The sequence below is a fragment of the Oryx dammah genome, unplaced genomic scaffold (genome assembly GCF_014754425.2).
Source record: "Oryx dammah isolate SB20612 unplaced genomic scaffold, SCBI_Odam_1.1 HiC_scaffold_16, whole genome shotgun sequence".
Taxonomy (NCBI): domain Eukaryota; kingdom Metazoa; phylum Chordata; class Mammalia; order Artiodactyla; family Bovidae; genus Oryx; species Oryx dammah.
Genome location: NW_024070200.1, coordinates 46,420,300 through 46,436,567, shown reverse-complemented (window position 1 = coordinate 46,436,567; position 16,268 = coordinate 46,420,300).

Here is a 16,268-nt window from a genome sequence, read left to right as displayed (position 1 = left end):
GTGCCTAAACCACCACCGCCACCCCCTCCAGGCGGCAAGAGTGCCTGCAGCTGCACCTGACGCCATCTTCTCTGCCCCTTAGGAACATAGCTGGGCTGGTGACAAGTGGTGAGGGGCCACACCTTGTGGGCTGATTTCTTATTTTTGGTTTATTTTTCATTGTTCTAAGAGGTGGATCCCAAAAGAGCTTGCCGCAATGAATGTCGCAGCTCTCCTGCCTGTATTTTTTCCTCAGGAATTTCATAGTGTCCAACCTTACATTTAGACCTTTATCTTGGAAGTCTGTCACTAAGTTGTGTCCGGCTCTTTTGCGAGCCCGTGAACTGTAGCCCTCCAGGTTCCTCTGTCCATGGGATTTCCCAGGCAAGAATACTGAAGTAGGTTGCCATTCCCTTCTCCAGGGAATCCTCTCGACCCAAGGATCCAAACCTGAGTCTGTTGCTTTGGCAGGCAGGTTCTTTACCACTGAGCCACACTAAGGTGCGAGTCGCTCAGTCATGTCTGACTCTTTGCCGCCCCATGGACTGCAGCACGCCAGGCTTCTCTGTCCTTCACCATCTCCCAGAGTTTGCTCACTCATGTCCATTGAGTTGGTGATGCTGACCAACCTTCTCATCCTCTGTTGTCCCCTTCTCCTCTGCCTTCAGTCTTTCCCAGCATCAAGGTCTTTTCCAATGAGTCGGCTCTTTGCATTGGGTAGCCAAAGTGTTAGAGCTTCAGCTTCAGCATCAGTCCTTCCAGTGAAATATTCAGGGTTGATCTCCTTTAGGATTGACTGCTTTGATCTCCTTGCTGTCCAAGGGGCTCTCAAGAGTCTTCTGTAACACCACAGTTCAAAGGCATCGGTTCTTCAGTGCTCAGCCTTTTTTATAGTCCAGCTCTCACATCTGTACATGACTACTAGAAAACCCATAGCTTTGACTAGGTGGACCTTTGTAGGCATAATAATGTCTCTGCTTTTTAATATGATGTCTAGGTTTGTCATTGGTTTTCTTCCAAGGAGCAAGCGTCTTTTAATTTTATGGCTGCAGTCACCATCCACAGTGATTTTGGAGCCCCAAGAAAATAAAGTCTGTCACTGTTTCCATTGTTTCCCCATCTATTTGTCTTGAAGTAGTGAGACTGAATGCCATGATCTTAGTTTTTTGAAAGTTGAGTTTTAATCCAGCTTTTTCACTTTCCTCTCACTCATATCAAGAGGCTCTTTAGTTCCTCTTTGCTTTCTGCCATAATGGGTGGTGTCATCTGCTTATCTGAGGTTATTGATATTTCTCCCAGCAGTCTTGGTTCCAATTTGTGCTTCATCCAGTCCAATATTTTGCATGATATACTCTGCATATAAGTTAAATAAGCAGGGTGACAGTACACAGCCTTGATGTACTCCTTTCCCAGTTTTGAACCAGTCCGTTGTTCCATGTCCTGTTCTAATTGTTGCTTCTTGACCTGCATACAGGTTTCGCAGCAGGTAGATAAGGTGGTCTGGTATTTCCATCTCTTTAAGAATTTTCCACAGTTTGTTGTGATCAACACAGTCAAAGGCTTTAGCATATCAGTGAAGCAGAAGTAGAGGTTTTTCTGGAATTTTATATCTCTATCTTATTTGGAGTTTATTCTTGTGTGTGGTGTTTGGGGATATTCTAATTTTATTCTCGTTTCCACTGTTGAAGGAACCAGTGAGGTAGGAGATAGATGGGCTCCAGGTTGGAACTGCACAATCAGCCAGACTCTTCTTTTCATTTCCTGAGGCAACATAGTTAGGTTCCAGTTGAGAAATATACAACCAACCACTTTTGCGCTTGGAAGTTGGAAGTACCAACAGAAACAGGTAAATAGCCTGTTTACAAGAGTCTTTGTCTCTTGTAAACACCTCAAGGGAATAATCTTGGCAAGGACAAAGAGAGGCAAAACCCTGTCTGAGTAAAGGATAAGGGAGAACACTACACGTGCGCAGAAAGGCTCCTTGGAGCCAAAAGTCAGAGGATAATTCCAGGCCATAATGAGTCTTGCTCCTCCCAGAAGCCTTCACTTTGAGATCCATCTTGGCTAAGGTGTGTGTGTGCACCCCAGGGGAGGGTCCTGAGACACATTAACTGGGTGGGTTGGGTGGGGGGAGACACAGCAAGATGATTGGCCTGAGGGAAGACAAAGATCCGGAGAACTGGCCCCTTCTAAAGAATATCAGCTTCCAAAGGCAAAACTCTGTCTCTGAGCTCGGCCCTGCACCTTTCTGCATGCACTTTTCTTTTCAGTAAACTTCTTACTCTTCACCTTCTGCCTCCTCGCCTGAATTCGTTCTTGACTAGGCAGGCAAGACTAGGGAGCTTAGCCCTGACTGCTGGCTCTGTGGTCCAGTCGTTGGGACTCCTGGTCTGGGAAACTACGACCCTGTTTCCAGGTACCCCTTGCTGCCGCTTACTGCTGGGCATGTCGGAAATGACCAGCGCACTGTCCTCCAGACTGGCTGTCACCAGTTTGTATTTCCAGCAGCAGAGGAGGAGGGTTCCCTTTCCTCCACGGCGTCTGCAGCATTTAACCTTTGTGGAGGGTTTAACAGTGGCCACTCTGACCGGTGTGAGGTGATAGCTCATTGACAGGACTTCCTCAGCGATGTTGACATCATGTCATGCGACTTTTTTCTTAAAGGATGTGAGTTAAAGGTGAAATCAGCTGAAATCGGCTCCCTGAACATTGGCCCAGTTTTGAATTCTTTTTCGTTGACCGCCCCTGTGGGACTTCTGGAGGGCAGCTGTTATTTACCTCCAGGCCCAGGGACCTTAGGCTTCCCTGGAGGCTCAGACGGTAAAGCATCTGCCTACAATATGGGAGACCCAGGTTCGATCTCTGGGTTGGGAAGATCCTCTGGAGAGGGAAATGGCAACCCACTCCAGTACTCTCGCCTGGAGAATCCCATGGATGGAGGAGCCTGGTAGGCTACAATCTATGGGGTCGCAAAGAGTCGGACACGACTGAGCGACTTCACCTCACCTCACCTCCAGGGACCTTGGGACTAGAAAGTGCCAATCAGCACAGTTGCTGTTACAAAAAATGTCCACAAGGAGGCAGGATTTCTCCGTGTCCCACTTTTTCTGGACATTGTTATTTCGCAGTAGAGTTGCTTTCTGACATTGTGTTTGTTTCAGGCATATGGGAGCTTGAGTCACTTATACACAGATGTTTATCAGTTCCTTTGGGGTTCTCTTTCCCATATAGATGATTAAAATGTGTTCCATAGACTACCCTGTACGTTTCAATGTATTTATTTTGATCAACTGTTTAATATATATTAATGAGCATGTGGTATTTGCAAAATCTCAATTTATCCCTCAATCCTAAGATCTTTTTGGATAATCATGTTTGTTTTCTAAGTTTGTGAGTCTGTTTCTGTTGCATAATATCCGACATTTGCATTCATTTCAAAAATTTACCTGTCAGTGATGTCCTGTGGTATTTGTCTCTCTCTCTGACTTCCTTTACTGAGTAAGGTAATCACCCCGTCCATCCACGCTGCTGTCAGTGGCGTTATTCTGTTCTGATTCACGGCTGAGTAGTGTTCCAGTGCAGAGGCGCACCACTCGGTCCTCATTTTCCGGTCAAAGGATTTCTTGGTTGAATTTGTTGCAGTGACAAGGAAGAAAAAGAGGAACGAGTTTTTTCTTTCACTTTCCTGAGAACGAAGACGATAAAGAGAACAGTGAGCAGGCCTGAAAGTTCCTGGTTTTTTTTACTTTAATGCTCCTAACTCTGCTTGTCTGTGACTAAGTTTGCTTGTCTGCCCCCTAACTCTGCCCCCTAACTTTGCACCTATTTTCCTTTGATTCTATGCTAAATACATCCTCTCTCTGGTGTTTACTCTTTTTTTTTTTTTTAATTTTTTTTTCTTTTTTTAAAATTTTTATTTTTATTTTATTTTACTTTACAATACTGTATTGGTTTTGCCATACATTGACGTGAATCCGCCATGGGTGTACATGAGTTCCCAAACATGAGCCCCCCTCCCACCTCCCACCCCATATCATCTCTCTGGTGTTTACTCTTAAAAACACCCTTCCCCTTGTAGCTGCACCTCAGAAAGCAGGCCGCAGAGCCACTGAACCGCCAGACTCAATTACCGGGTTGCTGATGTCAGTCTATGTCTTTGAGATGATGCTAGAGGAAGGAATCAAGATCCTATCCGCTTTCCTCATGACTGATTTCTGACTGAAGCCCTCACCTTATATAAGCCCCTAAGCTCCTCATGGTGGGGAGGGCTCACAGTTCTTGAGGCATGATCCTCCTGTGTTCCTCTCTCCGTTGGCTGAGAATTAAAGTCACTTTCTGTTTCCTCCAAACTCTGTCTCTGTAATTTTTATTTGGCTTCACTGGGCAGAGAAGGCCAGTATTTAGTCCAGCAGCAATTCTAGTTCTTGGCCATTGTTAACCGTGCTGCCCTGAAAAGAAGGGTGCATGGGTCATTGTGAATTCTGATTTTCTTTGGGTCCACGTCCAGACCTGGGATTGTTGGACCATGTGGTTTCTGGATATTAAGTTTATAAGGAACCTCCTTGATGGTTTTTATTGTTCCTGCACCCATTTACATCCGCACCAAGACTATAGTCGTTTCCCTTTTGCCTCCATGCTCTGCAGCACAGATTCTTTGTAGATGTTTCAGGTGGTGGCCATTCTGACCTGTGTGAGGTGACTTTTCATAGTAGTTTTGATTTTGTTGTCATTGTTCACTCGCTCATTTGTGCCTGACTCTTTGCAACCCCATGGCCTGCAGCACGCCAGGTTTCCCTCTTGTTCACCATCTCCCGGAGCTTGCTCAAACTCATGTCCATTGAGTCGGTGATGCCATCCAACCATCTCATCCTCTGTTGTCCCCTTCTCCTCCCGCCTTCAATCTTTCCCAGTATCAGGGTCTTTTCCTATGAGTCAGTTCTTCATATCGGGTGGCCAAAGTATTGGAGTTTCAGCTTCAGCATCAGTCCTTCCAGTGAATATTCAGGACTGATCTCCTTTAGGATGGACTGGTTGGATCTCCTTGCAGTCCAAGGGCCTCTCAAGAGTCTTCTCCAACTCCACAGTTCAAAAGCATCAATTCTTCGGTGCTCAGCCTTCATCACAGTCCAACTCTCACATCCATACATGACCATAGGAAAAACCGTAGCCTTGACTAGATGGACCTTTGTTGGCAAAGTAATGTCTCTGCTTTTTGATATACTGTCTAGGTTGGTCATCATTTTTCTTCCAAGGAACAAGCGTTTTTTAATTTCATGGCTGCAGCCACATCCTTAGTGAATTTGGAGCCTAAGAAATTATTATAGTGTCCTCATTATACTGCCACCTGATTCTTTTATGACATACACATAGAGCATATCTCTTTTTTTGGATTCTTTTACCACAGAGGAATTGCAGAAGGTCTAGCAGATTTCCCTGTGCTGAACATCAGGTCTTTGTGGAATATCTGTTAGAGATACAGATTTCTGTGTATATGTTAAAGATACAGATTTTGGTAATATATGTTAGACATACAGATTTCTGTTTGTATCTGGAGGAAGGAAGCAAGGAAGGAGATAATCTTGCAGATTATCTCTTACAGATATAGATTTCTGTGTATATGTTAGTGATACAGATTTCTGTGTATTCACAGAGATTCTGAGATTTCTCTATTTGTGAGAGGAAAGTAAAAAACAAAAAAAGTGAGTGTTAGTCACTGTGTCACGTCCAACTCTTTGCTACCCCATAGACTGTGGGATTCTCCAGACAAAAACACTGGAGTGAGTAGCCGTCTCCTTCTCCAGGGAGTCTTCCCAACCCAAGGATGGAACCTGGGCCTCCTGCAGCCCCTGCGTCAGTAGGAACAGCCCCAGAGCCCTTGGTAACGGGGGGTGCTCGTGAACACGCAGTGGGCAAGTTACAGTCACGGGAAACGTCCACAAGGCGGCAGCACTTCTTCATGCCAAACTCTGGTTCCACCTGCAACCAGAGCCTTAGGGCAAGTGAGCCTCCTGGTCTATGAATGAGGAAGATGTGCCTGAGCAAACTTCCAAAGGCTTGTGTCTCCCTAGTGCTTCCCCCTAAAGCTGCACCCCTCTCCTCCAGCCTCATCTGAACCTGGGCCACGGCTCCCTGAGAGGCTGGGCTCTTAGGAAGGAGGCTTCCGCTGGGACTTCAGCACCAGTGAACCTGGATTCTTGGTGACTTTTCCCTGGTCCAGAGGGTCAGGCCACCATCGTTAGGGGGCACTAGGGATTCTGGTTCCAGCCAGGGCAAGCCAGACAGTGCAGCTTTATCAGGGGTGTCAATGAAGGGCACCTCCCAGCCTGTCTCGACCCCACCCCAATCCAGCCCTGGGACTCAAGTGTACTCAGGTTCCAGGAATGAGATATCAGCCCAAGTTAAGGAGGTGGCAGGGTATAAACTAGTAGTTCCTTTTCTTTAATCTCATGGGATGCTGGGATGATTTTCAGTTTTGTGCTTGTTGGCCATGTACAGCCACCTGAGTCAGTTGTGACATATACAGACAGGATATCTGTTTTTTGTTTTTTTTTTTCAATTCTTTTTCCATAGAGGATATTGCACAAACTCAAGTGAAGTTCAGTGTGATGATCCTGAGGTCCTTGTGGAGTGTCTATTAGAGATACAGAGTTTCTGCACATGTGGAAGGAAGGAAGGAGATAAAGCCTTTATTTATTCATTTCTTTTGGCTTATTTTGTTTGTGTTAGAAATCTCAAAGTCTCCTTTTGTCTTGTAAATTAGTTCCCTGTATCTGCTTTTTAAAATTTTCTAGAATGGACTCATATGCTATGGTCTTTCTCTGTCTGGCTGACTTCACTTAGTGTGTGATCTTCCAAGGTCCATCCCTGGGGCTAGCAGTGGTGTTATTTCAGTTTCAGTGGCAGTTTCTCTGGGGTGAGTAACGGTCAGTTATCTACATGTACGGCACCTTCGAACCTCTTGCTGCTTCTGTGTCTTGGCTATTGTTGGGAGGGCTGCAGTGAAGATTAGTGAGCACATGCCTTTTTGAATGTTGGTTTTCTTAGGATATCAGCCCAGGTGTGGGAAGGTCCGATCAGAGGGTTAGCTGTCTTAAGGGGCTGTCTCTACCCCACCCTAGTCCTTCCTTCCTTGTTTGTCTTTTCTGGCCAGGCGTGTGTTTCAGTCCTTACCAAATCTTATTTGGGTTGTTTGGTATCATTTGAGTCCAGATCCTATATCTGATATGTGGTTTGAAAATAGTCTCTTCCAGTTTGAGGTTCATTTTTTGATTTTCTGAATGAGGTGTTTCATAGAGTAGAAGTTTTTAATTTTATAAATAATTTTATAATTTTTATTTTTCTGAGGAAGGTTTTAATTCTCTAAAGAACTTTATTTTAATTGTATGAAAGTGAGTAATTGTATGGAAGTGAGTAATTCTATGAATATTATTAATGTATGAAAGTTATTTATTTTAGGAAAGTTAATAATTGTGTGAAAGTTATTCAATATATGATAGTTATTCAATTTATGAGAGCTATTCATTTTATGGAAGTTTTAATTTTATGGACATTTTCAATTTTATGGAGGTTATTAATTTTATAGAATATCTATGTAGCAATGTAAATATTTATCTACCGAGAGATATAAATATCTATCTACCTAAACATGTAAACACCTATCTACAGAGAGATACAAACAATTCTCTATATATTGATATAAATGTCTATGTACATATTTGTTTACATTCTTTGGCCAGGTATGTATTTCAGTCTTTATCAAGTTTTAAGGAGCTGTTTGGTATAATCTGAGTACAGATCCTTTCTCTAATATGTGTTCTGGAAATAGTTTCTCCCAGTCTGTGGTTCATCTTTTGGTGTTCTGAGTAAGGTGTTTCATTTCGTGGCTGCAGCCACCATGCAGTGATTTTGGAGTCTGTTTCCATTTCTTCCCCATCTCTTTGCCATAAAGCAATTGGATCAGATACCGTGATCTTAGGTTTTTGAATTTTCTTCCATTTTTCTCACTCTCCTCTTTCACCTTCATCAGCAGGCTCTTTAGTTCCTCTTCACTTTCTGCCATTAGGGGGTAACATCTGCGTATCATTACGGAGTGGAGAAGATGGCAGAGTAGATGGACAGGTGCTCATCTTCTCCTGCGAGCACTCCAAATTGCAACACGTTCCTGAACAACCATCAACAGGAGAGAATGTTGGATCCCACCAAAAAGAGATACCCCACGTCCAAGGGCAAAGGAGAAGCCCCAGCAAGATGGGAGGAGGGGTGCAGCTGCATTTAGAATCAAACCCCACACCTGCCAGAGATGCTCAGAGGGCTCAAACAAAACCTTGTGTGCACCTGGACCCAGAGACCCCACAGAGACGGAGCCAGACCTGCCTTTGACCTGTGGAGACACAGGTCAGCGGTGGCTGCACGGGAACGGGGTTCTGGCTGCAGCAGTTCTGGGAGGCGCCGCACGTGGCATGAGTCCTCTTGGAGGAGGTCACCATTAGCCCCACTGTAGTGCAACCAAGCAGACGACCCGTAAATTGGAGAACAATTATACCAAAGAAGTTCTCACACTGTTGCAAAAGTTCTGGGGCCCACAACAGATTTCCCAACCTGGGGATCTGGCAAAGGGACTGAGAACCCCCCAGGGAATTTGACTTTGAAGGCCCGTGGGATTTGATTACAGAACTTTTACAGGACTGGGGAAATAGACTCCTGGAGGGCACAGTCAAAACCTTGTGCACACCAGGACCCTGGAGAAAGAAACAATGACCTCACAAGAGACTGATCCGGACTTGCCTGTGAGTGTCCAGCAGTCTCCAGTGGAGGCACGGGTCAACAGTGACCAGGGGCACCAAATGACAGTTCTGGGAGCTGCAGGGCGTGCTAGCACAAGTCCTTTTGAAGGAGGTCCCCATTACCCCTACCATAGTTTGGCCTGTGGTCACAGCCCCACCCTGATGAGGGAACACAGCCCCACTTGCCAACAGAAAATTGGATTAAAGATTTACTGAGCATGGGCCCACCCATCGGAACAAGACCCAAATTCCCCTACAGCCAGTCCCTCCCATCAGGAAGTTCTTATCTTTATTCATCAGAGAGCAGAAAGAATGAAAACCACAATCATAGATAACTAACCAAACTGATCACATGGACCACAGCATTGTCTAACTCAATGAACTATGAGCCTGGTGTAGAGCTCCCAAGACGGGGCTCATGGTGGAGAGTTCTGACAAAACGTGGTCCACTGGAGAAGGGAATGGCAACCTACTCCAGTATTCTTGCCTTGAGAACCCCATGAACAGTATGAAAAGGCAAAAAGATAGGACATTGAAAGATGAACTCCCCAGGTCAGTAGGTGCCCAATATGCTACTGGAGAAGACTGGAGAAATAGCTCCAGAAGGAATGCAGAGGCTGAGCCAAAGCGAAAACAACACCCATGTGGATGTGACTGGTGATGGAAGTAAAGTCTGATCTTGTAAAGAACAACATTGCATAGGAACCTGGAATGTTAGGTCCATGAATCAAGGTAAATTGGAAGTGGTCAAACAGGAGATGTCAAAAGTGAACACTGACATTTTAGGAATCAGTGAACTAAAATGGACTAGAATGGGAAAATTTAATTCAGTGACCATTACATCTACTACTGTGGGCAGGAATCCCTCAGAAGAAATGGAGTAGCCCTCATAGTCAACAAAAGAGTCCGAAATGCAGTACTTGGGTGCAGTCTCAAAAACGACAGAATGATCTCTGTTTGTTTCCAAGGCAAACCATTCAGTATCACAGTAATCCAAGTCTATGCCCCAACCACTAATGCTGAAGAAGCTGAAGTTGAACAGTTCTATGAAGACATATAAGACCTTCTAGAACTAACACCAAGAAAAGATGTCCTTTTCATCATAGGGGACTGGAATGCAAAAGTAGGAAGTCAAGAGATACCTGGAGTAACAGGCAAGTTTGGCCTTGGAGTACAAAATGAAGCAGGGCAAAGGCTAATAGAGTTTTGCCAAGAGAAGGCACTGGTCATGGCAAACACCCTCTTCCAACAACACAAGAGATGACTCTACATGTGGACATCACCAGATGGTCAGTACTGAAATCAGATTGATTATATTCTTTGTAGCCAAAGATGGAGAAGCTCTGTACAGTCAGCAAAAACAAGACCAGGAGCTGACTGTGGCTCAGATCATGAACTCCTTATTTCCAAATTCAGACTTAAAATAAAGAAAGTAGGGAAAACCACCAGATGATTCAGGTATGACCTAAATCATATCCCTTACGATTATGCAATGAAAGTGACAAATAGATTCAAGGGATTAGATCTGATAGAGTGCCTGAAGAACTATGGACAGAGGTTCATGACATTGTACAGAAGGCCATGATCAAGACCATCCCCAAGAAAAAGAAATGCAAAAAGGCAAGATGGTTGTCTGAGAAGGCCTTACAAATAGCTGAGAAAAGAAGCAAAAGGCAAAGGAATAAAAGGAAAGATATACCCATCTGAATGCAGAGTTCCGAAGAATAGCAAGGAGAGATAAGAAAGCTGGCAAAACCAATACAATATTGTAAAGTAATTAGCCTCCAATAAAAATAAATAAATTTATATTTAAAAAATCAATAAATAATGCAAATATTTGGGGAAAAAAAAAGAAAGCCTTCCTCAGTGATCAATGCAAAGAAATAGAGGAAAACAATAGAATGGGAAAGACTAGAGATTGCTTTAAGAAAATTAGAGCTACCAAGGGAACACTTCATGCAAAGATGGGCACAATAAAGGACAGAAACTGTATGGACCTAACAGAAGCAGAAGATATTAAGAGGTGGCAAGAATACACAGAAGAACTGTGCAAAAAAAGATCTTAATGACCCAGATAATCACAATGGTGTGATCACTCACCTAGTCAGACGTCCTGGAATGCAAAGTCAAGCGGGCCTTAGGAAGCATCACAGCGAACAAAGCTAGTGGAGGTGATGGTATTCCAGCTGAGCTATATAAAATCCTAAAAGATGATTCTATTAAAGTGCTACACTCGAAAAGCCAGCAAATCTGAAAAACTGAGCAGTGGCCACAGGACTGAAGAAGGTCAGTTTTCATTCCAATCCCAAAGAATGGCAATGCCAAAGAATGCTCAAACTACCGCACAACTGCAGTCATCTCACACACTAGCAAAGTAATGCTCAAAATTCTCCAAGCTAGGCTTCAACAGTATGTGAACCATGAACTTCCAGATGTTCAAGGTGGATTTAGAAAAGGCAGAGGAACCAGAGATCAAATTGCCAACATCTGTTGGATCATAGGAAAAGCAAGAGACTTACAGAAAAGCCTCTGCTTCTGCTTCACTGTTATGCTAAAGCCTTTGACTGTGGTTATCACAGCAAACTGTGGAAAATTCTTAAAGAGATAGGAATACCAGACCACCTGACCTGCCTCCTGAGAAATCTGTATGCAGGTCAAGAAGCAATATTCAGAAGAGTACATGGGAACACGGAACGGTTCAAAATCGGGAAAGGACTACATCAAGACTATATATTGTCACCCTGCTTATTTAACTTATATACAGAGTACATCATACAGAATATTGGACTGGATGAAGCACAAATTGGAACCAAGACTGCTGGGAGAAATATCAATAACCTCAGATAGCAGATGATACCACCCTTATGGCAGAAAGCGAAGAAGAACTAAAGAGCCTCTTGATGAAGGTGAAAGAGGAGAATGAAAAAGCTGGCTTAAAACTCAACATTAAAAAAATGAAGATCGTGGCATCCAGTCCTATCACTTCATGGCAAATAGATGGGGAAAAAATGGGAACGGTAACAGACTTTACTTTCTTTGGCTCCAAAATCACTGCAGATGGTGACTGCAGCCATGAAATTAAAAGACACATGCTCCTTGGAAGAAAAGCTATGACCAACCTAGAAAGCGTATTAAAAAGCAGAGACATTACTTTGCCAACATAGGTCTGTCTAGTCAAAGCTATGGTTTTTCCAGTAGTCATGTATGGATGTGAGCGTTGGACTATAAAAAAAAGCTGAGATTCGAAGAACTGATGCTTTTAAACTGTGGTGTTGGAAAAGACTGCTGAGAGTTCCTTGGACTGCAAGAAGATCAAACCAGTAAATCCTAAAAGAAATCAGTCCTGAATATTCATTGGAAGGACTGATGCTGAAGCTGAGACTCCAGTAGTTTGGCCAGCTGATGCAAAGAGCTGACTCATTGGAAAAGACCCTGATGCTGGGAAAGATTGAAGGCATGACCAGAAGGGGACAACAGAGAGTGAGATGGTTGGATGGCATCACCAACTTGATGGACGTGAGTTTGAGCGAGCTCCGGGAGTTGGTGATGGACAGGGAAGCCTGGGTGCTGCAGTTCATGGGGTCACAAAGAGTTTGACATGACTAAGCAACTGAACTGAATAGTTACTCCACAGGGAACTGATGTTTGGCACAGAGAACTTTACTTGACCTTGTTCAATAACCTCTATTGGCAAAATAATCAATAGAAAGTAATAAAAGCTGTATGTATATGTCATAACTAGATCAGTCCACTGTATACTGAGGACAAGCACAAAACTGCAATTGACTAGACTTCAACACAGCGTCGGCCTGAGATGAAAGAAAAGAAAAGGAAAGAAAAGGAATTCCCTCCAGCCTCCTTGACTTGAGATGCTATCCGATCCCTGGAGCCTGAAGAGGCATGAGACCCAGGGCTGGACTGATGTGGAGTCAAGGTGAACAGTGTCCTTCACAGAGGCCCCCCTTAAACCCGTGCTGTCTGGTATTCTCTGGCTGGGACCAGAGTCCCTAGTGCACCCCAAAGATGGTGGCCTGCCCCTCTGGCCTCGAGGACCAGGGTAAAGGCTCCACCAGGCATTGGGGTACCCAGTTGCAGCCTCCTTTCCTGAGAGTGAAGCTTACTAGAAACCACAGCAGGGAGCGCTGACCCAGGTGCAGAATAGTCTAGCAGGGAGGGGTGAAACTTCAGAGCGAAGAAGTAGTGGGACTCAAGCCCTCAGGTGTTTGCTCAGGCACATTTCACTCAAGTCACAGCCGAGGAAGCTGACTTTCCCTAAGGCTCTGGTAGCGAGTGGAACCAGAGTTGGGCATGAAGAAGTGCTGCCGCCTTGTGGGGATTTCTTGTAACTACAACTTGACCACCAGCGCTTCAGTTCAGTTCGGTTTCAGTTGTGTCCGGCTCTTTGCGACCCCATGGACTGCAGCAAGCCAGGGCTCCTGGTCCATCACCAACTACCGGAGTCCACCCAAACTCATGTCTTATTGAGTCGGTGATGCCATCCAACCATCTCATCCTCTGTCGCCCGGTTCTCCTCCCACCCTCAAACTTTCCCAGCATCAGGGTGTTTTCAAATGAGTCAACTCTTCGCATGAGGTGGCTAAAGTACTGGAGTCTCAGTTTCAGCATCATTCCTTCCAATGAACACCCAGGACTGATCTCCTTTAGGATGGACTGGTTGGATCTCCTTGCAGTCCAAGGGACTCTCAAGAGTCTTCTCCAACACCACAGTTCAAAAGCATCAATTCTTCGGCACTCAGCCTTCTTCACAGTCCAACTCTCACATCCATACATGACCACTGGAAAAACCATAGCCTTGACTAGATGGACCTTTGTTGGCAAAGTAATGTCTCTGCTTTTGAATATGGTATCTAGGTTGGTCATAACTTTTCTTCCAAGGAGTAAGCATCTTTTAATTTCATGGCTGCAGTCACCATCTGTAGTGATTTTGGAGCCCCCCAAAATAAAGTCTGCCACTGTTTCCACTGTTTCCCCATGTATTTCCCATGAAGTGATGGGACCAGGTAAGGGTACCTCCAGTTCACAAGGTCTGTGGGGCTGCTAATGGCAGTTGCTCTCAGGAAAGGTCCTGTGGTGGGTATTGCAGAAATAAATTCCAAACACAACCGACTTACGAGAAGTCAATTGAAACAGGCAAAATTTCCCTCATCTTTCAAGGGAAAAAAAAGAAAAAAACCAAAACCAAAGAGCCACAAGACAAGATGGTCAAATTCCCTAGTTATTACAGGAGGAATGTCAATTAAAACAACAACCAGAAACCAAATCGCATCTGACTGAGAGCCATCCTATCTGCAAACAGTAAATGGTGGAGAGAGCTGAGAGATGATGGAACCCCCCTTACACGTTCTGTGGGAATGGACATTGGCAACAGTCCTTAGAAAGGATAGCCTTATAGGCCAGGAAGAAAATTTCGAGAGAGCTAAGCCTAGGATTTTCATACCCACAGCTGGACCTATTTACAAAAAAGCCATCATTCAAAATGACACATGCCAGCCAACGTTCACTGCAGTGCGACTTCCAATAGCCAAGACACAAACCCCCCAAATTATCCATGAACAGATTAAATCTTAAAGAAATGTGGTGCTTATATACCATGGGCTTTACTGAGACATGAAAAACCACCACTGAAATTATGAAGTTCTGCCAATGGTCCCCACAAGGATGGAATTTGGAGGATAATACACTTAAGTAAAGTTAGCAATAGACAAAGAAAATAGCAGATGATGTCTCTTCTAGGCAAAATTTAAAAAAGAAATACAGGGTAAGTAATTTACAACACAAGACGAAACTCTGAGAATTAAAACACAAAGTTTTCCAAGAAAAAAAAAAAGGAAAAGCCAGGGATGAATTGGGAGGGTGATACTAAGATATACCCAAAAAGCTGTATCTGTAATAGGTAGTCCACAAGGGTTATCTCCTTCTTTCATTCTCCCACATTTACACAGAATCTGTGTATCTAACAGATACTGCATGAACACCTGATGTTCACCACAGGGAACTTTGAAATTCTGCAATAACCTCTAGGGCAAAACAATCCAAAAAAGAACAGATATGACATATGTTAATATATGTCTTACTGAATCAGGCGGCTATATAATGACCACAGGCACCAAATGCCAAATCAACTATATTCCCATATAGCATCACCATTAGATTAAAGGAAAACAAAGAAAACCAAAGCGTAGTTAGTTTCCTCCCACCTCCCTGACTTGGGCTGCTCTCCCATCCCTGGAGTCTGGGCAGCCTTGGATCCTATGACTGGCCTGGAGTGGGACTGAACAGCCGTGCTGACTGTCCTGAATTGAGCCCCTCTTTAACCTGTGCTGTCTGGCTTGCTCTGGCTGCAACCAGACATCCTAGCTCAACCAAAGGATGGTTGCCAAAAAATAACCTAGACTCCAGGTCTATTGGTGCTGGGGTCCCCAAATCAATCCTCTTTCCTGCGAGAGGAGCCTCTTAGGCACCTCAGTAGGGTTCTGTGGGCAAGGTAGGGATGAGTCGGGGGGTGAAGAGCGAAGTGAAGCTGTAGGAGGAAGAGGCAGTGGCACACAAGCCCTTGGGTGTTTCTTGTTGTTGTTCAGACGCCCAGTCGTGTCTGCACTGGGATATCCCCATACTTTCGGGGATCTTCCGGACCCTGGGATCGAACTCACATTTCCTGCACTGCAGGCATATTCTTTACCACCTGAGCCACCAGGGAAGCCCTTTGGCTTCCTAAGGGTTTTCTGAACATTTCCTAGGAAAGCACGTCACTTCAGAGATAACGTCCAGCCATCTCCAAAGGTCTCGGCATTTCCTTTTTTCCAGGGCATACGTGACCTTCCAGAGCCCCTCTGGGGAGGAGTCAGGAAGATATAGATAGCCTGTATTTTCAGCAGTGTTGCAGGTCTCTTCCTCAGGACACCAGGCCTGCCTGTTCATCAAAGGCCTCTGGGTCTGGGAACTGACTGCAGTCTGGAAATGTGGCAGCTGAGCGACCTGGGAAGCCTAGTGGTAAGTTAATTTGCCTGGTCCCGGGAATGTTTAGTACAGGGGTAGGAAAGTATTTTCACTCCAGGTATCCAAGGTGAGTGCAGAGGATACCTCAGCCATACTGGAGCAGATCACAAGGCGTTTGGAGGGACACTTAAAAAGAAATGAAAGTGACAGCACCCCTTGAGAAATACCTTAGGGTTGTCTCAACCTCCTGAGAGAGGTTAAGATAGTTGAAAGTCTGGGATCCTATATAAGTAAGCAAGTAGACAGACAAAAGTCAATTATTTACTCAAGGGAAAAAGCATTTTGCAAGGATGGAAATCATAGTATACTATATGACTCCGCCATGATTATGCATAACTGTAAAAATGGAGTATAGGGGATTTCCTGGGTAAGGATTTAAGATTTTATTTTAAGGTTTTATCAAGGCCTCAGAAAGAGGAAGAGAATCAGAGCTACTGGACTCTGAGATTTTGACCTGCAGGCAGTGATTAAAGAAACAGTAATTCTGCA